We start from the raw sequence: 27,928 nt of genomic DNA on the forward strand, positions 1-27,928 counted from the left end.
GTCAGCAGGATCTGCATTTTAAAAAGAAAGTATGGCATTTTTGGGGTACTGGGATGGTTGAATGCTTCCCAGTTTTTGGATTGCTCTTTGTATTTGGAGTGGCTATGTTTCTGTGGATCCCCAGGAGCAACAAAAGAGTGAAGGAAAACAGGCTGGTGGAAGTGGGGCCCAGAGCAGGAGATAATCCCTCTTTCTCTCTCCCCACCGTACTAGCACTCTGGAAGAGACAGGCCAGAGGAAAGGCTGTAGGAGAAAAAGCCCACGCATAGGGGAGGGTTGGATGGCCCGAGCTAGGGCTTGAGCTGATAAGACTGGCTCCGGAGGACTGTGCTGAAAGGGTGAATGTTTTGAGATCGTATTGTATGTGGAGTTTTGAAACAGGAGCAGGGAACTGCCTTCTTACAGACTTGAGAGAAAAATAAGAGAATGGCGTTCATGCAGATTTGGCAGGAGCGGCTGGTGAAGAGAGAGAAGAAGCGGATGGTGGCTGCCAACATATTAACCCAGACAGAGCAGAAGACTGCCTGCAAGAGAACTTTGGAAAGGTGAGAGCCGTGAGCTGCCTTCCAGCCGACTTTGGTGAGGTAAGCTCAAAGATGGAGAACTGCCTACATCGAGATCTGGATTCCAGCAGAAGCCAGGAGAGGCCAGCCGGAGCTACTGACCAGGAACCCAGAGGCTTGGAATTCAGCCCTGGGGCAAGATGGAAACTTTGCAGCAAGCAGCTAACTGTATCTCTGTGCTGCTTCCCCCCCACCCCACCCCCTGCCTGTTTGGAACCCAGAAGGGAGGGGTAGATTCATTTATGGTGGGGTGGGGGAAGTGCCTTGGATCCCCAGGGACCCCACCCTGTTGGCCTTATTGCCCAGCCGCCCCTCAAGACTTGGAAGCGGCAATTGGAACAGCTCGGAGAGGACAGACCTCTAATAGACCTTTGTTTGGACTTTTCTTTGAGTTGGGACTTTGGGTACCAAGAGGAAGCATGCAATGGCAGTGTGATGCTCAAGAAGTATTTTATTTGGACATTCTGTATTAGCTAAAGAGATTAACTTGCTTTGACCTGGGGTAGACATTTGAATTGTAAACGAGTATTTGGGAATGGCACTGAATGATATGTTTTTCCTTGTTGTGAATGATATGTTTTAGTTTCCTGCTTGATTGGATCACAATGTATAATGCTTCCATTTGTTCCAGGATCTATGGCCATTTAATTTAGATTTTTGTTAGGCCATGGAACCTGGAAAGGGGTGGAGTATATTGAGAATCAAGACGGTCTCTTAGCACTTATTCAACCAAGTGACCTTGAAGAGTTTGACCTTTGTTTCCTTGATTAAATTAGGAGTCTTTGATGGCCTCCTTGCCTCAAGGGAAAACCTAGTTTACATGGGTTTGAGTAACATGTTTGTGACATCAGAGGCTTTTATACCATGGGTTTAAGTTAATTGTTGAAACAGCATCTCACAAAGTTCAAACACATGAGTGGGATGCAAAAGTTGGAAAGAATTTTTCCCTTAGTGATCCACCCATATCTCTTAGCAGGGATCTCGCAAATAGGGGACTGTATTGGCAGATACAGCCAAAGATCTTCCCATGATTTTCCAGTGAGTTTTACTTGACTTGCTTCACCTTAATTTGGCCATTCTGAGGCATCCCAAACCTCAAGTCCATCATTTTGCAATAGCTTTGCAAAAGGCAGCAGCCATCAGACCATTTTGGGCCTTATGGCAAGCACTAAGTGGAACCATTTGGGCGATGGTGCCAATAATTATTCAAATGCACAGGATGGTCATTGCTGAGTCACACCTCTCCTGCAGCTGTTTCCAGGCTTCCTTAATCTCTTTGACACATCTTATGTTCTCATTTTCCATGCCAGAGTCTCTCAGTTTCCATTTTATTCCAGTAGTTTACCAGGGCTCCTCAAGAGTTCTTTAATTGTTGGGTGACATTTGTGAAGCCTGGAGGTATTGTCAGGCATCCAATTCACCCCATACATTTTATACCTTAGATATCAATTACTGATGGGGTAGAAAGTTCCCTCCTTGGAAGAGATTGCCTTGATAACCACTTGTTATATAAGAGTGATAACTCTCTATGATGCTATTGTGGGAAGTCAGCTCTTTGTGCTGAGTCAGTCTGAGTGACTCCATGTTAAAACCTTGTTTTTAACTTTGAACGGGCAGCAGGTAGCCTGCATAAGATGCTGGTGGCACATGCTCACTAATTCCCTCTCCTCGTGAAACTATAATGAGGGAGGAGCTGAGGCAACCCTAATCCCATCTCCTCATAAATTAGGTGGACTAATCAGAAGCTGAGGCAGCACTAACCCCATCTCCTCATTCAAAACATGGACCAATCAAAATTGTCTTTCTGCTATGTGGAAATTGCTTCCTCCTGTCTATAAAAAACAGCACACAGACTGAACCAAGGGTGGCCCACCCAACGCTTTTTGAATTTTCTGCATGTGGAATTTAATTCTTTTAATTTTCTCAGTTTGCCTCTTTAATCAGGATGAAATCCTAGACAAGGATTTTTTTTAACAATCTATCATCGTTTATACCTGGATGAATATTCCTTAGGCAGTAATAGATTGTGACTATAATAATAATTATCATATTAATCAACCAATAAACAGTTGACTGCCTACTATGTGCCAGGCACCATGCTCAGCACTGGGATTACAAAAAGAGCCAAAAGACAGCCCCTGCCCTCGAAGAGTTTACACTCTAACGGGCGCTTTAAACTAACTTAATTGATTCTCAAAACAACACTGTGGGGGAGTCATTATTGGCCCCATTTTATAGAAGGGAGGATGGAGATGAGTAACTTGCCTAAGGTCACACAGCAAGTATCTGAGGCAGGATTTGAATCTGACCTCCAATCCAGCAAGCCCAAGAGTCCAGCGAACAGTAGTACTCTCTCACCCCCAGATCACTGACCTTGTTTCTAGGGCGATCTCTCCAGTCATTATCAAGAAGCATTGTGGAGTTTTAACCTGATAACTGCTTCTGTAGGTAGATGCTATAGCCCTGCTTCCTCAGCAATCACAGTTATTGATGACCTGGAAAATAAAATTCTCACCACCCAAATCTTCGTTGGTGCCAAATGGTTCAACATTAGAAACACATATGATTTAAAAATGGGAATGCCAGTGAAGAAGATGCTTTACCATCTGCCTCGCTACTGAACGACCACAGGCTAGCCTTCCTATCTGACTTCTAACTGAAACCTCCTCTGTATGTTGTTTCCCCCATTACAATGTGTGTTCCTTGAATTCAGGGATTTCACTTTTCTATTTTTGCCCTCAGTGACTGGCACAGTATTTTGCACATAGTAAATTCTTAATAATTTTTTCCCACTCATCCATTCATCCATTTATTACTGCAACACCCGAATTTCTAGTCTCATATCTTAAACCAATCATCACCTTTATTCTTTGGGGATCAGCAAAGAGTAAAGACAGATATTCCAGATATAGCAGGTAGGTTCCAGTTGAACCATAGGTTTTTAGGGGTGCTCAGGACCCCAAAATATTGAAGCACCGAGTCCTGCCTACTGAATTTGACTCAAGACTTCTCAGCCAAAGAAAAACAAAGTTTATTAAAGATTTGCAGTAATGAGTAGATTCTTAGGGAGCCTGAGCATTTGTGACGCTAATGCCAGGGGGCTGGATTGAATCTAAGCTGAGCTAGATTGAACCTGAGCACCTTCATGGAGGCAAGATGGGATTTACATACAGAAAGATTGTGGGAGGGATTGAGGGGTGGTCAAGTAGTCTGGGGGTGACTAGAGGAGGGGTTTAAGAGAGGGCCTTGAGGAGGAGTCTAAGGAAGATCTTGATGGGATTGGGATGACTCCAGGAAACAAGAGATTGGGATTTTGATGGGATCAAGGGTGGGAAGTAGCCACAGACAATTGCAGAGGTAACAGAGATTTGGGCCTAGTGATAATGGAAGATTTACAGCCAGATCTAGTGGGAAGATTCAAGGAGAGCGCAAGGGGGTTCCCAGAAACTGCACCCCATCACAGTGGCTATCTCAGCAGATTTGGGAAGAAAAGGGTCATCCTATTCACCCATAACTCTGAATTAATGGTGTGACTATCTAACCTACCTATGGAGGATATGATAGATCAGCAATCTCTTTCACACACACACACACACACACACACACACACACACACACACACACTCCTTCCTTTCAAAATCTGTTCCCTTTCCTAATCTATGTCATTGACCACAACTATTAGGGCTTCCCCTCATCGACTTCCCTAGCCAATCTCAGGAGTCTAGTGCAGATGAATCATCATGTGGTAGCCATGATCCTGGGACCTTGAAGGTTGTGACAATAGAATACAAGCTTTAGCAAATGTCACCTAGGCTTTAAGTATGGGTATGATGAGGATGGCATACCTGCCATCCAAACATCAGCCTCATTCAGTTTGGAGAAGTTCATTTCCAGAAGTTTGACTATATATCAATTACTTTAAAAAATATTTTTTGCCCAGAAAATCTTCTTAGAGAAAAGTTCTTAAATGTTTTTTGTGTTGTAGATCCCTTTGGCATACTGGTGAAGCCTAGGGACCCTTCTCAGAATAATGTTTTTGGTAGTAATGGAAGGAAATGCAAAATTTTAATTTAAGATTAATGAAAATAAAGTTGTATTTTTTTCTAAGTTCACAGCAATCTGAAATTTATCCACAGACCCCATGGGAGGCACAGACTCCAGATTAAGAATCCTTCTACAGAGGCATGGAGGAGTTGGGACCTACATTGCTAGTGAGAATACCTCTATGTATGAAATCATTGCTCCATGGATTGAGCATACATACGTGGTTGTTCTATATTAGCAGCAGTTACATTGCATTAGGATAAAATTTTTTTTAAATATCAATTAGTAAAACAGAATTAAAATTTCATATTTTTAATTTAAATGACAAAATGTTAATTTGTGGGCCTCAGTCTCCAAAAAGTATTTTTTTTCTTATTGACTAGTTGTTAAATTATTAACCAGCAAGTTCTCTAGAACTACTTTAAAAAAAATTTTGATCCTAGAAATGTTGGTATCTAATATATCAGAGCTGCTGAGTAACCACAACTTGATTGAAGAAGATAAATATTCTAGAACACTTATTTTAGTTCTTTTTAGAATCTGTCAGTTATTTTTGTGAAGTAAAACAATGATTGTAATTATTTTATTCTAATTGACGATGCTCCTTTCTAAAACCTATATGTGTTATTCTACATCTGTGACTGGTTATGAAAGGGCTTTATCTAGAAATCCTTTCTCATAATGATCAGACCTAGAAACAACGCTGGCAGTTTTCCTTAGGCCGTGGAAAGAGAAAAAGGAGGTATTTTGAGGTTGCAATTGACTTACTTATGGATAAAATGTTATTGAAAATAAAAACTCTCATTCCTTCCAATGCTGGAATAATTTGGCCAGTAAAATCCTGCATAAATTTTCTTTGCTACTTCACTTCTATAAAACTGTTCTCCAGTTAAAATTTTGTTCAAATCTACTTGGTCCATATGATTGCAGAGGTACTGGGATATTTCCTCTATAAAGGAAGGCCTTGGGAAAAGTTTATTCCTCCAGTATCCAGCCAGAGAGGAGAGGCCATTGAGGGAGTTGAAAAAATATTAAGTATCCAAAACTGAGTCAATGTGCATGGTGGTGAGATCTCAGGTGATTGGCTTATCCTGGGGAAACCATGATGTTACCTGGAGTTCCACCAGGCAGAGTTGCTGATGGAAAATGGAGAGTGATAATGATGCCCATAGTACCTACCTTTAACAGGACTATTGTTAGCATCAAATGAGATATACAAAAAGCAGCCTGCAAACTTTAAAATGCTTTATAAATATAAGTTATTATGGCTTAGGCCCTCTTCCCAGAAAAAAAAACCATTAAAAAATTGTATTTATTTTATAGATGCTTATTTATGTACATGTTTTTTCTTCCTAACCAAATGTAAGCTTCTTAAGGCTAGGGACTATTATATTTTTGTCTTTGTGCCCCCAGTGCCTTACAAAGTATCAGGCACACAGGTGCCTAATAAATGCAGATGAGAAGACGAAGGACATAATATTAATAATATTAATTAATTAATTAATAGTAATAAAACATTTCAATAGCACATTTAGTTTGGCAAAGTACTTTACAAATGTCATCTCACTTTATACTTACCACAACCCTGGGAGGAGGTATTACTGCTTTGAGGCAGACAGATGTCAAGTGACTTGCCCAGGGTCACACAACTAGTAAGTTTTCCAGGCTGGATTTGAACTTAGATCTTCCTAACTCTAGGTCCAGCCCTCTATACACTGTGCCACCTACCTGCCTAATCTAGCACAGTTAATTGGCAGAGCTGGGATTCAAACCCTTGTGTTCCGACTCCAAGTGCATTTTGATTTTCACTATACAGTGCTGATCCCCAGCATGCTGCTGTGAAGGAATTGCTTTGTGGACCTTTAAAGTATAGCAACTTCAACTACTATGATTCCTTATGAGGAACATAAACATCCACGAATTTCACTTAAGTAGCCAGCAATGCACATATAAAATGTGGCATTATTGAGGACTCCAGCCCATTATGGAAAAGATTGACTTTGGGGCCTGAGCCTCTCTTGCTCTTGAATCATTTGCACGCTGCTGAATGACAGGTGCACTAACAAGTCCAGGGCATTCCTAGCTACAATTCTGCCACCCAGCTTCTCTATCTCTGTTCTATTTTTATTAGTGAGCATAGCTGAAGACTGACACAAATCTTAGCTTTTTTCATTGTTTCCTTTAAAAATCCTTCTATGGGCCTCAAAATTTCAGTGCTTTCTCTCCAATAAATCTCTGTCCCACTCTCCTCACCTCTTCTTTACCTCCCCCAATCTCTGCCACATTTTGGAAGGTAAATGGAATTTCTCTAGAATCACAGGGCTGGAAGAGAGCTCCTTATCTCCTCCTGCCCATCTCTCTTCCCCTAGGCTTAAAACACACTTAAAACACCCTAGACAGTTGGGCAGCTGCCCTACTTTTAAAGACTTCTAGGGAAAGAAATTGTGTAACATCCCTGTGTGGGAGTAATAAAGTGATCCCTTTTTATTTCTTGCTGTTTTTATTCTCAGTCTTCTGTTGACCCGGGACTAAAACTTCAATTTCAATTTATTCAAGAAGAGCAATATTGTTCAAAAAGAAGCAATTACTGTGGTAGAAAACATAACCTGTGGCTCCGGTGCCTGGTTGATTGAGGCGGTAAAGTGTGTGCTTTGGCTGTAACTGGCAGCCATTAGCGGCCTGGCCAAGGCTTTTTGTGGACCTCAATTTCCCCCGTTCCCTTCCTCTGGTTCAGTGTCTTTTCTTACTTGCTGATATACATTGTGAATTCAGGACACTTAGGTCAGGGATAGAGAAAACAGAGAAGCAGGAAAAAAAAGTTCTCTCTCACCACTTAAGGGTGTTAGTAATACGGTTTTTCAGGTAAAATTGCCCAAGAACAATCAGCAGAGCCTACCAATTCATTCAACAGACATTTCTTAAAGAGACTACTATGTGCAGAGCATGTAGCATACATACATATCAATCAACACACACCTACTGTGGATTAAATCTTTGCCAGGTACTGTGATAAGGGGTGGGGATACAAAGAAACACAAAAATATCCTGTCAGTTTTCAAGGACCTTACAGTCTAATGAAGAGAACATGTAAAAAATATAGGTACACACAAGATACATGCACAGGAGATGGAAAATAATTTTAGAAGAGAAGGCTTTTGCAGCTGGGGGAACAAAGAAAGGCTTACGGCAGAAAGTGGCATTTAATTTGAGTCTTGGAAAGCCAGGGTGTCTTAGAGGTGGGGATAAGGGAGAGCATTCCAAACCTAAGAGATAGTCAATACAAGTGCCTTGAGAAAGGACTTCGACGACTCTGGCAGAAAGCCACTCTGCCTCACTTAAACCCAATTCACGGACAAGTCCGCCCCATGATATCATTGGTCCTCTTTGAAAATGAAGGTTGAAGGACAGCTGGGTAATGTATTGGATAGAGCACTGGCCTTGGAGTCAGAAGGACCTTAGTTCAAATCTGGTCTCAGACACTTGACTAACTGTGTGACCCTGGGCAATTCACTTAACTCCAATTGCCTCCTCCCTGCCCCAAAAAAACAAACAATAACAGAACAACTGAGATAGGAGGTCTAGTGTCATATCTGAGGAGCAGTAAGTAGGTCAGTACATCTAGAATATGTGGAGGACAGTAAAGTGTTAGACTGGAAAGATAAGAGGAGGCCAGCTTGTAAAGAGTTTTAAATGCCTAACAAAAAATTTTCTATTTGATTCTCAAAGAAACAGGAAGAGACTGGAGCTTATTGAGCTGGCAAATAACACGGTCAGACCTGTACTTTAGGAAGACAGCTTTGGGGAAAGTAAGCAGTGTGCAATAGAGAACTATAGTTTCACAAACAATCTTCCCTTTATAATCTAATTTGTAAATGGGCAGCTAGATGATGCAATGGATACAGCACTGGGCTTGGAATCAAGAAGACTCATCTTCCTGAGTTCGAATCTGGCCTCAGACACTTAATAGCTGTGTGACCCTGGGAAAGTCACTTAACACTGTTTGTCTCAGTTCCTCATCTATTTAAAAAATGAGCTAGAGAAAGAAATGACAAACTACTCCAGTATTTTGCCAAGAAAACCCCAAATGGGGTCACAAAGAGTCAGACACAACTGAAACAACTGAACAGCAACAATTTGTAAATGGAAATGCTCCTGTTACTTGGTGTTTAAATTCAGAATTTTAAAATTAAATTAAAAACATAAACAAATGAGAAATAAATGTGAGTGTCCCTCTTAATTCTTCATGGACCTGTGTGTGGCACATAAGAAAATCCTATGTAGGATTATGATTTCCTCATGCCTTCTTTTGAGCTAAGTCTTCCAATTATAGCAATAGAGTAAAAAAATGTCTCAGCCACTGGCAAATCTTTTAAAGAAGAAATTTTCATAATTATTTCATAGAAATTGTTAGGAGAAATGCCAATAAATGTTACTATATTTCTAACAGTTGGATGCCAATTGCAAACCAATAAGTAAGTATCAGTGGCATGTTTCAGATCCAGGAAGTTGTCCATTTTTTTTCCTGAAGTATGTCTCACCTAGGAAGGAAATATAGTCTCCACTCACGGACCTGATCCAAAAACTGATCAGCTTTAATCTGTTCAGTTTTTCCAAACTGAGATGGTTTGCTGCCTTTAGACAGCCCAGTGGCTTCCACTTTCTAGCAACTAACTATAATGATGCTAAACTTAATTTAGACACAGTACAGTGAGCTTAGCTCACTGCAGCTCAGAACTCCCCAAATCAAGAGATCCACTAGCCTCTGCCTCCCTGGTAGCAGGGTTTCTAAGTGTGCACCATTATTCCTCACTTCTATTTAGTCCTGAATTTGATCGTGATGACAAAACTTCAAGGTAAAGTAGAGTAAGCAACATCTAACTAGAAATCATTATGCAATGCCATAGAATCATAAAACTATAATGATAGAAAAGACTTTAAAGGTCATCAAGTCCAACCCCTACCCTAATCATGAATGCTATCTCTAAGATTCCTGAAAAATGATCATTAATTCTCTGCTTGAAGACCTCCAGTGATGAAGAATTCACTATCACTCAGTGAAGTCTATTGCATTTTTGAATAATATTTCATTTTGGAGGAGACAAATTTCTATTTATTAACCTGTCACTGTAACTGCTACCTATTGGTCCTGACTCTTCCTTCTAGAGTCAAGCAGAAGAAGTCTAACCCCTTTTCCATGTATTTTAGGTTGACGTGATGACAAACTTTCTAATAATGAAAGCTCAATCAATAAATTGGCAAGCATTTATTAAGAATCTACTGTATGCCAGTAACTATGCTAGGTGCTGAAAAGATGAAATTATGAAAGAAGGAAAGAAAGGAAGAAAGAATGGAAGGTAGGAAGGAAGGAAGGAGGGAAGAAGAAGAAGAGGGCAAAGAAGGAAGGAAGGAGGGAAGGAAAGAAGGAAGGAAAGAAGGGAAGGAAGGAAGGAAGGAAGGAAAAAAGAAAGAAAGAAAGAAAGAAAGAAAGAAAGAAAGAAAGAAAGAAAGAAAGAAAGAAAGAAAGAAAGAAAGAAAGAAAGAAAGAGGAAGGAAGGAATAAGGAAAGAGAGAAAGAAAAAAGGAAGGAAGAAGAAAGGAAGGAACGAAAGAAAGAAGAAAGAAAGGAAGAAAGGAAGGGAGAGAGAAAGAGGGAGAGAGAGACAGAGAGAAAGAGAGAGAGAGAGAAGAAGGAGGAGGAGGAGGAGGAAGACGAGGAGGAGGAGGAAAGAGCCCTTGCTCCCCAGGAGCTTTCGTACATATGTAAATAGAAATAAAATAAGTACTACATAAACACAAGGCATTTAGGGAAAATCAGCACTAGCAGTCAGGGGAAATCAAGAAAGGCTTTGCACAAAAGGTGCAAAATTCAGCTAACTTTTGAAGAAAGTGAGAGATTCTATTAGACAGAACTGAATAGGGAGTGCATTCCAGGCACAGAGGATTGCCAGGACCAAGAAGTGGAAATGGGATGTGGAGTGTCATGTGTGAGAAAGAGAGAACAGTTAGTTTAGTAAATACAGTGAGAGAAGTAATTTATAATGAGGTCCTTCGTTGGGTCCAGGTTGTGAAGTACTGTTGCAACAATTCGGCTAGCAGCTTCTGTGGGGGTGAAAAACCAACACAAGCCCAACAACAAGAATGCTGCAAGCACAAGTTCTTTTGATCTGTTTTACTAAGGAAAGTAGCATTAAGGGGGTTAACAATCTTATTTCAATCCAACATACAAATATCATTCAGTTAGTTCAGGGGAAAAAGCCAGCACCCTGAACTTCAAAGCAAATACAAACAAATTACAAACATACATTATAAACAGACCAAATACAATCCGTAGTTACCAAGAAACCATCAACATCTGGGTGAGCTGGGAGGCTCTTAAAGCTACCCAGAGTCCTGCGCCTCCAGGAGTGAGAGCCTTTAGCAAATAGCTCTGTTCTCTCTTTTTATACAGTTTTCAGACGTCATCAAACGTCATCTGAGTGACCAGAACTTAGGCACCTACTATTGGCTCTGATCTTAACAACTCCCCTTACGACCCTGAGGACTTCATGCCGACATAGGCTTAGCATCTAGTAATTAGGGGTTTGGGCTTGGGGCTTAGCACCCAATTAGACTCAATCAAAGAGACTTCGTTAATTTATCATTCTAAAACAGTAAAAAAAAAGTCCCAACTTAATTGATATTAAAGTACTTTAAAAGAAAAACAGATATCTTTATAGTCCATCCTTAAGGCAACTGAGAGTTACTGGAGTTTAATGAATAGGAAAATGATATAGTTTGATTTTCACTGAAGGAAAGTATCTTTTGAGTAGAGGATGAATTGGGTTGGGGAGAGACTTTGGACAGGAAGGTTAACCAGGAGGCTCTTACAACAGTCCATAAAACAGGTGAAGAGGTCCTGAACTAATGTGGCAGTTGTGTGAGCAGTGAGGAGATGAATGCTAGAAATGCTGTGGACAAAAACAGGAAAATGACAAGTGTTAAAGAGGATATGAGTAGGTGGACACACTAATGCACAGGGTTTTTTAAATTGTTTTTGTTTTTTTTGATCTGTGAATTGGTGTAGCTATTTTGGAAAGCAATTCGGAACTGTACCCCAAATTTCACTAAACTGTGCAGACCCTTTGACCCAATGATGCAACTATTAGACATATATCCCCCACAAAAAATATCAAAGGAAAAGGGAGAGGACCCATATCTACAAAAAAATATACATACTGCCAATTTTTTGGTCAGAGCGAATAATTAGAAACCAAAGGGGTGCTGAGCAATTGGAGAATGGCTGAGCAAATCATGGAATATGGATGCAATATAACATTATTGCTTCATAATAAATCATGAAAGGGGTAGATTCAGAGAAATCTGAGAAGACTTATATGAACTGATGCAGAGTGAAGTGAGCACAACCAGGAAATCAATGTACACAATTGCTGGCAGCATTGTAAAGAAAAACAATTTTGAAAGATTTTAAACATCCAATTCAATGATGAATCACTAACTTATGAAACATGCTTTCCATATCTTGACAGAGCAGTGATGAACTAGAGGTGCCAAATGAGACATACATTTTCAGACATGGCCAACGTATGAACTTGTTGTTCATGACTGCTTATCTGTTACAAAAGCAATATTATTCACAGTGGGGACAGAGTTTAGGGGGAGGGTTAATGATGGTGATGCTAAAAGCAAAACAAAAAAAAGGAAAATAGATCAAGTAAAATGTTTACAAAATGTGCAGAAAGGCACAGATGAAAGTTCAGAGGAAGATGCAGACAAGTAGGTCAACTTTGGGACTAACATACTGAATTTATCATATGCTTTAAAATAAAAACAAGTTGTATCTAATAAAGATTCAAAGTTTCCTAATCAATCTTTTTTTTCTATTTTTCCTAGTTCATTGAAATATGCAAGTTTGTTAGTGTTTGTCAAGTTCAGGATAAAAAATTAAATTAAATGAAGTTGGATACTTTGTTTTTTTCTCTGAAGCCCTAGTTTTGATTTCTTCAGGGGAGAACTTAATATTTCTTTCCCTGCCTTTAGCTCCTTCCTTGAGTGAAAACCTAGGAGTATATTGTGACTACCAGCAATGGTAGCCTGAACTCTAGAGGAATTGAGGGGGCAGATGTCTCCCTCATAGCTGTTAGTAGCCCCTGTCATCTGCTTTAGGAGTACTCTGGTGCCATTGCCAAGAAATTGCAGAGAGAAAATCATAATAGCAAACAGAGCCTTCTCGGGGAGGCTCAGTCAGGTCTGGAGGAAGAAGAAGGATTTAAAGAATATTCCCTCTTTGCCATTCATTGCTTAAAGTGATGGCCAGTTGCTCACTTACAGAAAATCAGTAGATGTGTCTGTTTCCCCATGTATTTCTACACTAGTGATAGAATAGACCAGAGCCAGCAGTCAAAGATCAGGATTTTATTTTGTAACATGAGAAATCATTGACCAGAATAGAACAGAAAATGAGCACAAAATTGGGCACTGCTGCATGATCCAAGTTCCTAAATACCATATTGCATGTACTTGTATAAGCCCAAACACACACACACACACACACACACACACACACACACACATACATACACACACAGAGCTATAATTCATTTTACCATGAAAGCTATTTTTTCACCTGATGTCTAATATAGATACCATATTTTTACAACCCAGGCAACATTAAATTCAAATTAAAGCACAATTGGGGCAGCTATCTGTCTTGGACATGGGGCATCTATTTCATTTGACCTGACTCTGTTCTCCTCTCTGCCTTGAATGTAAACTCACCCAGCTTAGTATATCTAGCAAACCCATGGCCATGTGTCACATCTACCCAAACCAGACATTTCGCCATCTGCTTTACTGTCACATACTTACCCTCCTGTAATGTGACCCACTTTCTGCCTCTTGTTCAGAACTCTCTTCCCGGGACACCACTTCCCCTATTAGAATGTAAATTCCTTGAGGGCAAGAAGTATCTCACTTTTTATTTGTTTTCCCTGTACCTAGTACAATGCTTGGAGTGCAAAAAGTGCTTAATAAATGCCTTTTCTTTCAAGAAGAAAGAAAGGAAGAATGAAAGAAAGAAGAGAGAGAGAAAGAAAAAGAAAGAAAAAGGAAGAAAAGAAGGGGGGAAGGAGAGAATACTCACCTTTTTTTGTTTTGTTTTTCATTTCAGTAAAATCTAGTTGAGTAATTTCAGTAATAAGTGAAGGGATCTTACCTCACAAGATGAGATGATTTTTTAGTTATAAGTTTGGCCTTGATTGGTGCTGAAACCCTTTACAACACTGAAATGCAGTGTTTCTGTGTATTTCTAAACAGATTACCTTGTGGGTCCCTAGCCATGAGAATGGAACCAATGATGACCTTTTCCAATATTCCATGATCTGAGAGGTTCAGACTTGGCCTGGGAAATGAGGTGAAGCCAGAGTTTACCTAAGGAAGAAAGAAGAGAATAATTTGGCTTGCTCATCACTGATGTTGAAGAAACATTGATAGTAGAGTCTGATTCAATCAAAGTTAACAAGTATTTATTGTGTTTCTATTCTGACCATGGCAGTCTAAGCACATTGGAAGAATTATTTTTTTTAAATTGGAAATGAAGTTGCCACCCTCCAAGGGTTTATGGTCTACTTTGGGAAAAATAATAAATAACTATTAAATGATTCAAGGATATATATGTGACATATAATGTGGTCAAAATACTATATGTGGAAAGAATGAGATGAATTTATACCATTATAAATTCAAGGCGATCATGGAAGGCTTAATAGAGAAGCTGGACCTTGAAGTAAATTTGGATTGATGACAAGAAGGGATGAAAGACATTCCAGATAAAAGGAATGGCTCGAGTAAAAAAAAAAAGAAAAAGAAAGAAGAGTGGGCTGACTCTAGTGGCAGGTTCTTGAGACATAATAAAAGGTATGATTAGCATCCAGTATAAGGGGTTGGCAGGCTCTGGTGGGCAAGTGACTTCACTTAAGAAAGCTTCTGATAATGGTTACCTAAAATAGTATAAGAATTCTTAGGTGCAGATTGAGACAACTCTTGGGAAAAAAGGGAGGCCATTCATGAATATGGAGAGGCTGGGCCTCTTAGAGATCTCCTGAAGTAATTAATTCTAGCCTAAGGCTCTCTCAGACAAATTCCCACATATGAGTTCAAAAGATCTTCTGGTCCACAATGACCAAGGAGCCCCTGGTGATAAAAGGATCATAATAATTGTGTATCACATCCATCATCCTGAAGTTTGGGTATCCATAGCTCAACAACGTCACCTCCTTTTCTCTTTCTCTCATGGATAGCATGTTCTATGTGTCTTCGGTTCTGCCAAACCAACTTAAAGCCATTAGCCTACAATAACTGACTTTTTTTAAAAAAAATATTATTGTCTGGCATATAATTATGAGATAATCATGTTGATAATGTTGTATAATAATAATTACTATTATCATAGATAGCATTTACATAGTACTTGAAGGCTTTCAAAGTACTTTTCATATGCTGTCTCATGGACAACCCTATAGGTCAGGTGCTATTATTAACCTCATTTTATAGATGAGGAAAATGAATCTGAGAGAGGGTCCTTGACTTGCCCAGAGTCACACAGCTAATAAATGGCAGACAGAATTTGAGCTGAAGCTGTCCTGACTCCAAGTTCAACACTCAGTCCCCCTGTGCCACCTGGCAGATGGGTGTACTTTATGGTTGAAGTTCTTTTTTTCTCTTTTTGCATATCTCATTTGATCTAAATAACCACCTTGTACTGCATCCCTACATCCACATCCCATGAGATGAGTAAATTGAAAGTCAGAGAGGTGCCCATATGCCTAATAAATGTCAGAAATAGCATTTGAACCCAAGGCCTCCTGTCTCTAGGTCTAGAGCTCTTCCCAGTACTCCGTACTGCCTGTCCTAATACTTAAGTCTGTAAGAGTAGAAAGCAGGTTTACATAGGGAAACCCATTTGCCTATTGGGGGGTAGGCCATGTTTTCCTTTTCATAACTAAATTTTGCATTTACTCTATTTGAAATGTAGAGTCTGATTTTATTTATGCTACCTATTATAGTCCCACAGCCACAGAAGCAGCTAATTTTTCTAACATGTTTATAATTTCTCTCAAAGAAATAGAGGCTACCAACATATAATAAATATTAAAAATTGGCCAATAATTCACCTTAAAATATGTATGATTGCAGCAAATTCAGGCAACACAATTGTTTTCCTAGTTATTGCTTTTGTTAAGAAATACTGCTTCAGAGTCTACGACAGCCTTGGACAGCAGGCTGGTGAGCCATGTTTTAATGAGAAAGAAAGGATTTCCAACTGCCAACTTAGCTGTTGGCGCCATCTAGTGACCAATTTGTCAGCTAAAAGAAAACGGATTCAAGGTTTTAGATATTATTTTCGCTTCCATACTGGAAACTATTTATATTCTTAGCACTTTCAAAAAATTTTAAATATTTATTCTTTTGGGGGGGCATAATCTGGTTTTCCAAAGGAAATAACTGAAAAGATTAATCATTACAATAGAGAAAAGGAAAGAAAATCTGCATAAAATGTATATTCAGTTGACTTTGAGAAGATACAACTGTTAAATATGTCAACCTAAAGATAAGACTCATAAGTTCATTCAGTTTACTCTTCTCATACTGGAACTGAAATGGTGAATTCATTACAAAACATCCCATCTTTTCATCTGGTGGCCCTGGGAATAGCATAGAAAATGGATCAAGGGTACATTATTTTTAAAAAGCAAAATAAAATAAAATTCTTAATCTTCTCTGGGACACATCATGTTTCACCATCTTCAGAAACTTGTGGGACCATAGGCAGTAGTATTAAGAACAGGTAGTTCTAGAAGCTATAAAAAAGAGGGAGCCTCAATCCCTTTACTTCTTTTGAAATGCTCTTCCTAGGTTTTACAGTCAGATCACATGGAGACTCCTGATGCTATGAACCAACGTTGTATTTAAACAAGTCCCCTCCTGAATTTTGTTTGCTGATGTGGTCAACAGAATTGGTTTCATAGAATTTTTAACCACATAGGACATTATTATGTGTCTGCAAAAGAAGAGGGTGAAATTTAATGAATGAGTTACTGAAGCATACCCAAGATCACAATGGGGAAAACAGTGAGACCTTGCTAAATTGTGTCCTATAGGTGACCAGGAGCTTTACATTGAAAACTCTTCAATAGAGCCCTCTGTAGGAATGTTTTCTTCAAGTCTGGCTTTGCATCAAATGATAACACACACAGACACACAGACACAGACACAGACACAGACACACACACACACACACACACACACACACTTCTTTCCTTCCTAATGTTTTAAGCTCTCTGCTAAGGACTTTGGAGGGAAGGAGGGTCACGGTATATTAACTCAGGCCACAACAGGAAACTTTTAGGGAATTGATAAGCTGTTCCAAAAACACAACAGTTTTTCAATCCCCCCAGGAGCAATAGAGGTCAATGTACCAGTAATGGTGTAAAGTCCGGACTTTGCACTCTGTTACTTGGAGTTCTGTTCTAATGAGTTTGGTGGCACAGTTCCAATCCCTGACTAGGCCAGTTAACTTTACAGATGTATCATCCTGACCTTCATCAGTAGAGCATTTATTTTGAGTTGTTTATCTGTGTAGTAAGTGTGAGTGTCTCTCATGACCAGTGGCATATAGCATTTAGCATTGGGGCCATCCCTAGAGAGGTGGGGGTCCCAGAGCACATCCCCCTATGCTTCTCTTTTCTTCCCCCTGCCTTCAATACTGCTATAAAGGTGAAATTTGATTGTAATTAATATTGAGGGTAGGGGCAGCTAGGTGGTGCAGTGGATAGACTGCATCCTCCTGAGTTCAAATCTGGCCTCGGACACCTGCTAGCTGTGTGACCCTGGGGCAAGTCATTTAACCCTTTTAACCCCATTTGCCTTAGTTTCCTCATCTGTATGATGAACTGGAGAAGGAAATGGCAAACCACTCAGCATCTTTGTCGAGAAAACCCAAAATGGGGTCACAAAGAGTTGGACATGACTAAGCAACAACAAAATATTGAGGGTAGCCTAGATGACGTCAACATCGCCCTGAGCATAGAGAGTGGAAAAGGAAAAGTAGTCTCTCCTGCCAGTCAGCCAGCCTTGTTTCTCCTTGCTCTGAACCACTGGAGTGCTATCTTTGTATCACTCATGGAAGTACTTATCAAATCTTCATTGTCATTTGCATTTATATAGTGCTTGAAGTTTCACAAGGAATTTTATAGAGATGATCTCATTTAATCCTAGCAACAACCCTATAAGGGAGGTACTATATGTATTTTCATGTTGTAGATAAGGACACTGAGATTTAGAGGTTATATTTCTAGCCCTGGAACATTAGAATTAGGAAGCTAGTAACAATTATCGTCCTCATCACCTTCGTCCTCCTTCTCCTCATCATCATTGACATTTTATATTAGTTTACTAAGTGGTTTACATATATTACTACACTTGATCTTCACAATTCTAACCCAGGTTTTCCTAATTCCAAGTCTAAAGCCTCTTTGCATTAAGGTCTGTCTTCATTATCTCCATATCCCAAGCTCCTAACATTGTTGTTCAGTTGGATCTGACTCTTTGTGACCCCATTTGGGGTTTTCTTGGCAAAGATACTGGGGTGGGGGGCAGAGCTAAGATGGTAGCTAGAAAGCAAGGACTTGCTTAAGCTCACCCCCAGATCCCCCCAAACACCCGCAAAAAAATGACTCTGAACAAATTCTAGAACTGTAGAACCCATGAAATTGCTGAGGAAAGCAGGGTTGCAGCCCAGGAAAGCCTGGATGGTCACTGGGTAAGGTCTATTGCACAGAGCTGGGAGTGGAGCGGAGAAGAACCCAGCGTGGGCCACACCAGGACCAACCAGACCTGGAGCCAGGTGGAACAGGGCACAGTGCCCAGAATCAGTGAGCTGTGGCAGTTACCAGACTTCTCAACCCACAAATGCCAAACACAAAAGAGCAGGTTAGTGGAAAGGCGTGAAGAGTGCTCAGTCAGCCCTAGCCCCAGGGTTGCAGAAGTGGAGCAGCTCTGGGGCTGCTTCCAGGGCACCAGCTGTGTTTGCTTGGGGGCCCCAAGCCCACCAGGTGGAAGGCATTAAGCTGCAGATCAGAGCAGGAGTGCAGAGCTTGCTTGGATCTGGGTCGCAATCCAGGTTAGTGTTTCTTGGGGGAGGAGAAGTGCTGATGTGGCAGAGTTTGCTGTGTACAGGTAGCTTTGGAAACAGCAGTGCTTGGCCCCTCAAGCTTGGGACAAAGTGCTCTTTACTCTACAAGCAGTCATATGCTGACAAAAAAGCTCAAGGGTCAAGTAGTTGGCTGGGAACATGGCCAGGCAGCAAAAACGGACTCAGATTCAGACTCAGACTTTGGAATCTTTCTTTGCGACAAAGAAGACCAAAACATACAGCCAGAAGAAGTCAACAAAGTCAAAGAGCCTATATCAAAAGCCTCTAAGAAAAATATGAATTGATCTCAAGCCATGGAAGAAGTCAAAAAGGATTTGGAAAAGCAAGTTAGAGAAGCAGAGGAAAAATTGGGAAGAGAAATGAGAATGATGCAAGAAAACCATGAAAAACAAGTCAATGACTTGCTAAAGGAGACCCAAAAAATACTGAAGAAAATAACACCTTAAAAAATAGACTAACTCAAATGGCAAAAGAGCTCCAAAAAGCCAATGAGGACCATAATGCCTTGAAAGGCAGAATTAGCCAAATGGAAAAGGAGGTCCAAAAGACCACTGAAGAAAATACTACCTTAAAAATTAGACTGGAGCAAGTGGAAGCTAGTGATTTTATGAGAAATCAAGATATTATAAAAGAGAACCAAAGGAATGAAAAAATGGAAGACAATGTGAAATATCTCGTTGGAAAAACCACTGACCTGGAAAATAGATCCAGGAGAGATAATTTAAAAATTATTGGACTACCTGGAAGCCATGATCAAAAAAAAAGAGCCTGGACATCTTCTTTCAAGAAATTATCAAGGAGATCTGCCCCGATATTCTAGAGTCAGAGGGTAAAATAGAAATTGAAAGAATAGATCGATCACCTCTTGAAAAAAATCCCCAAAAGAAAACTCCTAGGAATATTGTCGCCAAATTCCAAAGTTCCCAGATCAAGGAGAAAATATTGCAAGCAGCCAGAAAGAAACAATTTGAGTATTGTGGAAACATAATCAGGATAACCCAAGATCTAGCAGCTTCCACAATAAGGGATCAAAGGGCTTGGAATATGATATTCTGGAGGTTAAAGGAGCTAGAATTAAAACCAAGAATCACCTACCCAGCAAAACTGAGTATCATGCTCCAAGGCAAAATGTGGATTTTCAATAAAATAGAGGACTTTCAAGCTTTCTCAGTGAAAAGAACAGAGCTGAATAGAAAATTTGACTTTCAAACACAAGAATCAAGAGAAGCATGGAAAGGTAAACAAGAAAGAGAAATCCTAAGGGACTTACTAAAGTGGAACTGTTTTGTTTACATTCCTACATGGAAAGATGATGTGTGTAATTCATGAGACCTTTCTTAGTATTAGGGTAGTTGAAGGGAATATACATAGATATAGTCAGAGGATACAGGGTGAGTTGAATATGAACGGATGATATCTAAAAAAAATAAAATAAAATTAAGGGATGAGAGAGGAAGGTATTGAGAGAGGGAGAAAAGGAGAGATAGAATGGGGTAAATTATCTCACATAAAAGTGGCAAGAAAAAGCAGTTCATTGGAAGCGAAGAGGGGGCAGGTGACGGTGATTGAGTGAATCTTGTTCTCATCAGATTTGACTTGAGGAGGGAATACCATACACACTCAATTGGGTATCTTACCCCACATGAAAGTAGGGGGAAGGGGATAAAAAGGGGGGACGATAGAGGGAGGGAAGATGGGGTAAGAAGTAATCAAAAGCAAACACTTTTGAAAAGGGACAGAGTCAAGGGAGAAAATTTAATAAACGGGGACAGGATAGGATGGAGGGAAATATAGTTAGTCTTTCACAACATGACTATTTATGGGAATGTTTTGCATAATGATACATGTGTGACCTATGTTGAATTGCTTGCCTTCTTAGAGAGAGTGGGTGGGGAGGGAAGAGGGTAGAGAATTTGGAACTCAACATTTTAAAATCAGATGATCAAAAGAAAAGTTGTTTTAGTATGCAACTGGGAAATAAGATAAACAGGCAATGGGGCATAGAAATCTATCTTGCCCTACAAGAAAGTAAGGGGAAAAGGGATGGGTGACGGGGAGGGGAGAGTCAGAAGGGAGGGCTGACTGGGGAAAGGGGCAATCAGAATATATGCCATCTTGGAGTGGGGGGAAGGTAGAAACGGGGAGAAAATTTGTAACTCAAAATCTTCTGGAAATCAATGCTGAAAAGTAAAAAAATATTAAATAATAAAGTATAATTTGACATAAAAAAGATACTGGGGTGGCTTGCCATTTTCTTCTCCAGCTCATTTTACAGATGAGGAAACTGAGGCAAACAGGGTTAAGTGACTTGCTCAGGGTCACACAGCTAGTAATTTTCTGAGGCTAGACTTGAACTCTTTTTATAGTATTTTGCAAATTATAGGTGTTCAATAAATGTTCAATAAATATTTATTGAATGAATGAATCTCCCCCTTCTTTCCCCCTCTATGTTGACTGCATATATTGACTATGTATTTGTGATTGTTAAATCTTCCTTTCTTCTCTCCCCTCCCCTCAAGAGAGATCCTGGAATAATGGATCTACAGCGAGAAGGCCTAGATTTGAATACTAGTTCTAGCATGTACTAGTGACATGTCCTTTGCCAAATCATTTCTCTTTTATCTAACTCTTATTTTCCTCTGCTAAGAAATGGGAAAGATGTTTGAACTACCTGCTTCACAAAGTAGTGGTGGTGATCAAAGAAGATAATGTATAGAAAGCATTATATAATCATAAATCGCTATACAAATGTAAGCAACCATTCCTATCAACAATTGCATAGGGCATCTCTTCCCCATTTATTGCCTCCCTGCCCATAACCCCAGCCACCTGGTCCTCCAAGTACCATGCAGAGCCCAAGGGTAGTTGTTCCAATTTGTCATCCTCCAGGGAGGGCTCTGATTATGGGAGACTCTGCAACCATAGAGCAGATGGTTATCCCCACAACGCCTACAGGGGGAGCAGAGACTGAACCTGTGACAGTAACCCCTCATTAGCAAACAGCTCTAAGTGACTAAACCAATAGTCCCCGACTTTACAGCTATGATGCTGCAATGAATTCAATTATTCCCTGATGGCTTGAGGAAAGTTAATGTGCCTTCCTAAAGGCCTGATTTGGCCGCCAGGAATCATCAGCCTGCTTTAGCTACAGCATTCATTGAAGATCTATGGCTATCCCAAGAGCACTGAGCAATATTGTCACCATCCATTCTGGACCCAGCTGTGAGTGGGTGAGGAAGTCCCCGTAGAAAATTAAAACTCATTATGTTTGGGCACCACTGCTGTGATAATGCTTCAGTGGTATCCTGCAGGTCCCAGACAATCCGCTTACCTCTCTAAAGCACGTAGCCTACTACCATTTTATGCCCAAGTAAAATGGAAAATGGAGGTTGATATGGGGGGCTCTAACCTTTTTTTTCATCCCAGTCCAGCAATGCCTGTCAGAGCTCATCAGGGAACATATTTAATGAAGCAATACTTTTAAAGTCACTGGAGTAAACATTCCTGAGTATGACCATGCCACACTTTCTTTTCCACAAAAGACTTGCTAACACAAATGAACAACCTGAAATAGGACTGAAATTCTTAACCTGGGGTGGAGGGGGTAGGGAGAATGAACTTTAAAAAAAAACTATATACATATATATATATATATATATATATATATATACATATATATATATAATAGTATTTAACACAATTGGTTTTCTTTGTGATCCTATACATTTTATTTTATGCATTTAAACACTTTATTCTCAGAAGAGACCTACAGGCTTTATCAGACTACAAAGGGGTCCATGTCACAAAGTAAAGTTTAAGAACCCCAAAAAGCCTCACTCTGCCCCAAATCTGTTAATTGTTTCCCTTCAGATACAACAAGTTCAAACCTCTGTTATAGTCCAGTTAGAGGACAGTTGGAAAAGAGAACTAGGCCAGAGGCCAGATGGCTTTGCTAAGGCTGCAATCTAGTCATGAAATAAGCAGGGACTCAATAATGCATGCTGACATTTTCATAGCGTTTTGCTTCTATTTTTTCTTATTTCATTCTTACAACAATTCTGCTAGGTGATTTCTACAAGTATCACTCTCCTTTTCTCAAATGAGGAAATTCCTAGAGATAAAGGAACTTTTGGCTATGATCACACACCAGCTCAAACACAGGTCTTTCACTTGTAGTTCAACACAATTTTGTCTTTGCCAAGCTGCCTCTGGAATGCAGACCTAAAGGAAATGATGTAGTTAGGTGTTTTCCTTTATATTTCTTTTTATTTGCTTTTCAGGAGTTAAAATGGACAGCAAATCTATGAGTGTATTGATACCTAAGCAGCATGGTACCCTGGAAAGAATACCTGGGTTCGAATCCCAGCTCTGCCAATTTTCCATGGGAATGAACTTCAGAAAGTCACTTAATGTCTTTAGATCTGAGTTTCCTTATCCAGAAAATGAGGAGGTGGGACTAGGTGACTTTCAAGTTTCCTTCTCACTCCACATCTCTGATTTTGATGCTAAAAGGAGCAGTAAAATGGGGCAAGGGTGATTAACAGGTCAGAAAAATAGCTAAGGTAAATTGAGGCAGGCCTAATGCACATTTTCTGGGCAATTAGAATGGGAGCCTAATGACTTTTGAAAATGATTTTTAACATTGGACATGCTTTATGGCTCCATTAAGTCCTACACTTGCCAATCAATACCTGAAATCTTAAACAAAATTGGCATCTCCTCAGGAGCGTGAATATAATGAAACCCATTATAAAATGTCTGGCTATACCATGGATTAATTTATACTGGAGGTCAAATTGTGAGCCCTAGGTGCTTAGTCATGCATACATAATTATGTACGGGACACACACACACACACACACACACACACACACATCACAGTCATAATGGGATTCAGTTGCCCAGCATTGCCAGGCAAGCATTTAAAAATACCTACTAAGCAAGGCATTGCCCTTAAGTAAGCAGCATTTTTATATTAGAGCTGGAAGGGGCCTAAGAGACCATCCACCAGGGGTTCTTAACCTGGGGTCCAGGAAATTGGTTTTTATTTTTAAAATATTTTGATAATCACATTTCAATGTAATTGTTTTCTTCTGTAACCTTATGTGTTTTATTTTATTCACCTAAACATATGACTCTGAGAAAGGGTCCCTCGGTTTCAACAGATTGTCAAAGGAGTCCATGGCTCAAAAAAAAAATTAAAATCCCCTAGCCCAATTCTACTATTTTACCAATTAGGAAACCAAAACTCAGCAAGGGGATGTGGTTCCCTTCCCCACCCCACCCCCACCACCACGGTCACACAGGAAGCTAGTGACAGAGTCAAGAATAAAATTCAGATCTCCCGACTCAGTGAAATACTTTGTTTTAGCTTTATCCTTTTGGAGGGAGAAAAAAAGCACCTCTTAATCTTGAGAGTTGTTGTTCAATCTTGCATTCTGTTTTTCTTTAGTGAAATGGTTATCCTTGAAAGATTCTGTATAATCAGTGTAGCCAGATTGAATACTCCCTGATGTGAGTTGGGTGCTTGTTTACGGGCGTAAACTAATCTATTTACACTCATATAGTTGGTGATGTTTTTGTCATAAATTTAAGAGCACAATTATCCAACATAAATATTATAGTGGCCACTAGATGGCAGACATAAGTATTAGGCTCAAAAAGTACATTTTGTGGTACATTTTAATTACATTAAGTACATTTTAATTTCTCTCCTTTACCTACACATCTTTGAATTTGTAACAATATTGTGGACCTTAAACCCTTCAGCAAGTAACATCTAGCACCCTATGACAACGTTTGTGGTAAAGTCGACACTGGGCATTCATTCTCTGTTCAGTCCTGCCCCTTTGATAAGGTTATGAGACTTGGGAAGATGGTGATCTGTATGGAGACAATATACCTCTAGCTTTCTCCACTAGCCAACAGAACTAAAACTCTTTGGGCCTTGGAAGACTGATGAGGATATAATGATTTTTTCCCCTACTCTATCTGTCCAGTGATTTTTAAGGGCTTCTGGGTTAAATGCTGTGTTTTCACTTAGTGACTTGGTCAGTGTGTCTAGTTAACAGTGGAATTAAATAAAAGCAGCAAATCCTGAATGCCAGCGAGAAGCTATACTTGGTGGTTATCATCTAAAAGGACCAGTCTCCCCAGAAGCAACTTGTATTATTGTCACCATTTAATACTGTAACTTGTCTGAAGGAAGTAACAGAGAATTCTGTTTATGTGGAAAAAAATCTCACCACTTCCTCATAGCCACCTTCTTCCAATGACACAGTGAGAATTAGAACCCACTTGATTTGTTCTCCTTGTTGACACAAGTCCAGTGGAACCATTGTGACCTGTTAGGTCTCAGTGGGTGAGGTTCACACATTTTCACCATAATTTATTCACAATAGCCTAGAAGGCTATGCTGGATTTCCCTTCCTGTTTTGTTTGTCCTCTCTTCTCTGGAAAACAACATAAAAAAGGTTCTACTTTTAAGCACCACATTGAGGTTTACTGAACTCAGTAACAAAAGGTAATGGTTTAGTCCCGTCACTGACAGACAGTTTAAACAAAGAGAAAGTCCTCAGAATTGTTGTTTATATATTGTTTATAGGAACCCTCACCCATTGCAATTCCAAGTAATGAATGTAATCAAGTGCATTTTCCCTGTTGCAGGTTGCCCAGAAAGGGTAGTCCTTCAGGAGCATAGCTGACAGTTTGTACAGAAGGGATATTTGAGTACTTTAATGGGAAACTGTAAAGGCCCGATAATACTATCTTCAGTGTTGACATTGTATTGGCCCCAGAAATGGCAATTTCAAAGTTTGAAAGTCACTGGTAGACAAAACTGCTGCTACTTTAAGTCCCACAAAGTCCAAAAGTGATTCCAAGTAACTGGCTTGGCAACAGCCAGGCTTCTTTCTTCCCTTTGCACTGAAATACCTCTAATAGCCAGTGCTACAGACTGGTTTCCAGAACAGCCAGTGATGACACCACTGCAGGAAGTCATTAAAATCCAAGTTGCCTCCTTTATTAAAGACATTTCCACTAGAGTTAGAAAATCAGGCAAATTCAAGTGCGAGTTACAAGTTTCACCCCAGGAGCTCTCCATTGTCAACTTGACAGCTGAGTCTTAAGCATCTTTACGGCCCTGAATTTGCAGCTATTCCTTTGACCTACTGTGCTCAGCCAAGTGATTGAAATGACCATGTTTGCAGTATGGCTCCTCCCTAGAAGCTTGGTCTCCAGTGCCAGATCCCTGGCAAAAGAAACCATAGTGAATGGAGTCTAGCAAAACCAAGTCTGTCTGCTGTAATGCAATGTCCACAGCCTCCCATGGGCCCTGCCCCTAGAGCGACAGGCTGCTTTGCCTCCGCAGCCAACTCCATTTGGCAAGCAATGCTTGTGACACAGCAGTGAGCCCAGCTCTATTAATGCTCTTGCCTCGAGGTCTGAGCTACTCCTCCTTTCAATTAATTGGTCCCAGATCGTTTCATTCTTCAGGGCTCTGAATGTCCGGGACAGCTAGCAGGGCTCAGAGGGCTGCATGCTCTCAGATGGCCACTGCCATCACTGCCAAAATGAGCATGCTGCAATGAAGGGTTTAAGGCAAGCATGTCCAAGCATCTTAAGAAATGGCATCTACCCATCTCCCCTTGCCCAGCATGAAGAAAATCCTAGAAACTTCTCCCAGATGATACAACAGCAGATGGATAGCCTTTCTATGGCACTGACTTTCTTAAAGCTAAGGGAATATCTTAAAAGTAGCTTATACTCAAGTGCATTCTAATTTCATATGGTAGCTGAAGAAATGTACCTCTTATGCTTGCCACCATGTCAACTAGAAAAATACATGAAACATGTTCATGCTCTCTTTCCTCTCGATCTTCTCTCTCTGTCTCTCTCTCTGTCTCTTTCTCTGTCTCTGTCTGTCTCTGTCTCTGTCTCTGTCTATCTCTCTCACACACACATACATACATACATACACACACACACACACACACACACACACACACACACCATCAGCATCAGCATAATAGCAATTAGAAACTTTCAAGGAGAAAAGAGGAGAGACTCCTGGATTTCCAGAGGTCTCTTTATGATCTCTGAACTTACAATTTAAGAAGAAACAACATTCTAGCATACAGTGTGGTAGACAACTGGCAGAGCAAAGCTTCACAAACTACATTTTAATGAAGCAAAGCTAACTTAGGCTTTGGCAAAGCTATCTCAAGCTGCCTCTAAACAAGGCCAAAACAACAGGTCAGTCTGGGCAATTTAGTAGGGGAAAAAATCAGTCAAACCAGACGTTTGCCATTGTGCAGTCCCTCAGAAGCAGTTGCTGAACTGACTTTTTAAATAGTTGTGTTGCTATTTTTTTTTAAATTGAAATTTATTTATTTAACATATTTGGTTTTCAGCATTGATTTTCACAACAGTTTGAATTACAAATTTTCTCCCCATTTCTACCCTTCCCCCCACTCCAAGATGGCTTATATTCTGGTTGCCCTGTTCCCCAGTCAGCCCTCCCCTCTATCACCTCCCTCCCCTCTCATCCCCTTTTCCCTTCCTTTCTTGTAGGGCAAGATAAATTTCTACACCCCATTGCCTGTATATCTTGTTTTCTAGTTGCATGAAAAAACTTTTTTTGTTTTTGAACATCTGATTTTAAAACTTTGAGTTCCAAATTCTCTCCCCTCTTCCCTTCCCACCCACCCTCCCTAAGAAGTCAAGCAATTCAACCTAGGCCACACATGTATCATTATGTATAACCCTTCCACAATACTCATGTTGTGAAAGGCTAACTACATTTTGCTCCTTCCCAACCCATCCCGCTTTATTGAATTTTCTCCCTTGACCCTGTCCCCTTTCCAAAGTGTTTGTTTTGATTACTTCCACCCCCATCTGCCCTCCCCTCCATCATTCCCCCCCTTTTATTTTTTTTTTATCTTTCTCCCTCTTCTTTCCTGTGGGGTAAGACACCCAACTGAGTATGTATGGTATTCCCCCTCAGGCCAAATCTGATGAGAGCAAGGTTCACTCATTCCCCCCTCACCTGCCCTCTCCCCCCCTCCCACAGAACTGCTTCCTCTTGCCACCTTTATGTGAGATAATCCACCCC

At 40.1% G+C, this 27,928-nt stretch overlaps 1 pseudogene; it reads left to right on the forward strand.

The window, feature by feature from the left end:
- The first annotated feature begins 426 nt into the window (after positions 1-426).
- The window catches only part of LOC118837113, a 69,372-nt pseudogene continuing 41,870 nt past the window's right edge, over positions 427-27,928 (forward strand).

This window comes from Trichosurus vulpecula, chromosome 1 (genome assembly GCF_011100635.1).
Source record: "Trichosurus vulpecula isolate mTriVul1 chromosome 1, mTriVul1.pri, whole genome shotgun sequence".
NCBI classification, from domain to species: Eukaryota; Metazoa; Chordata; class Mammalia; order Diprotodontia; family Phalangeridae; genus Trichosurus; species Trichosurus vulpecula.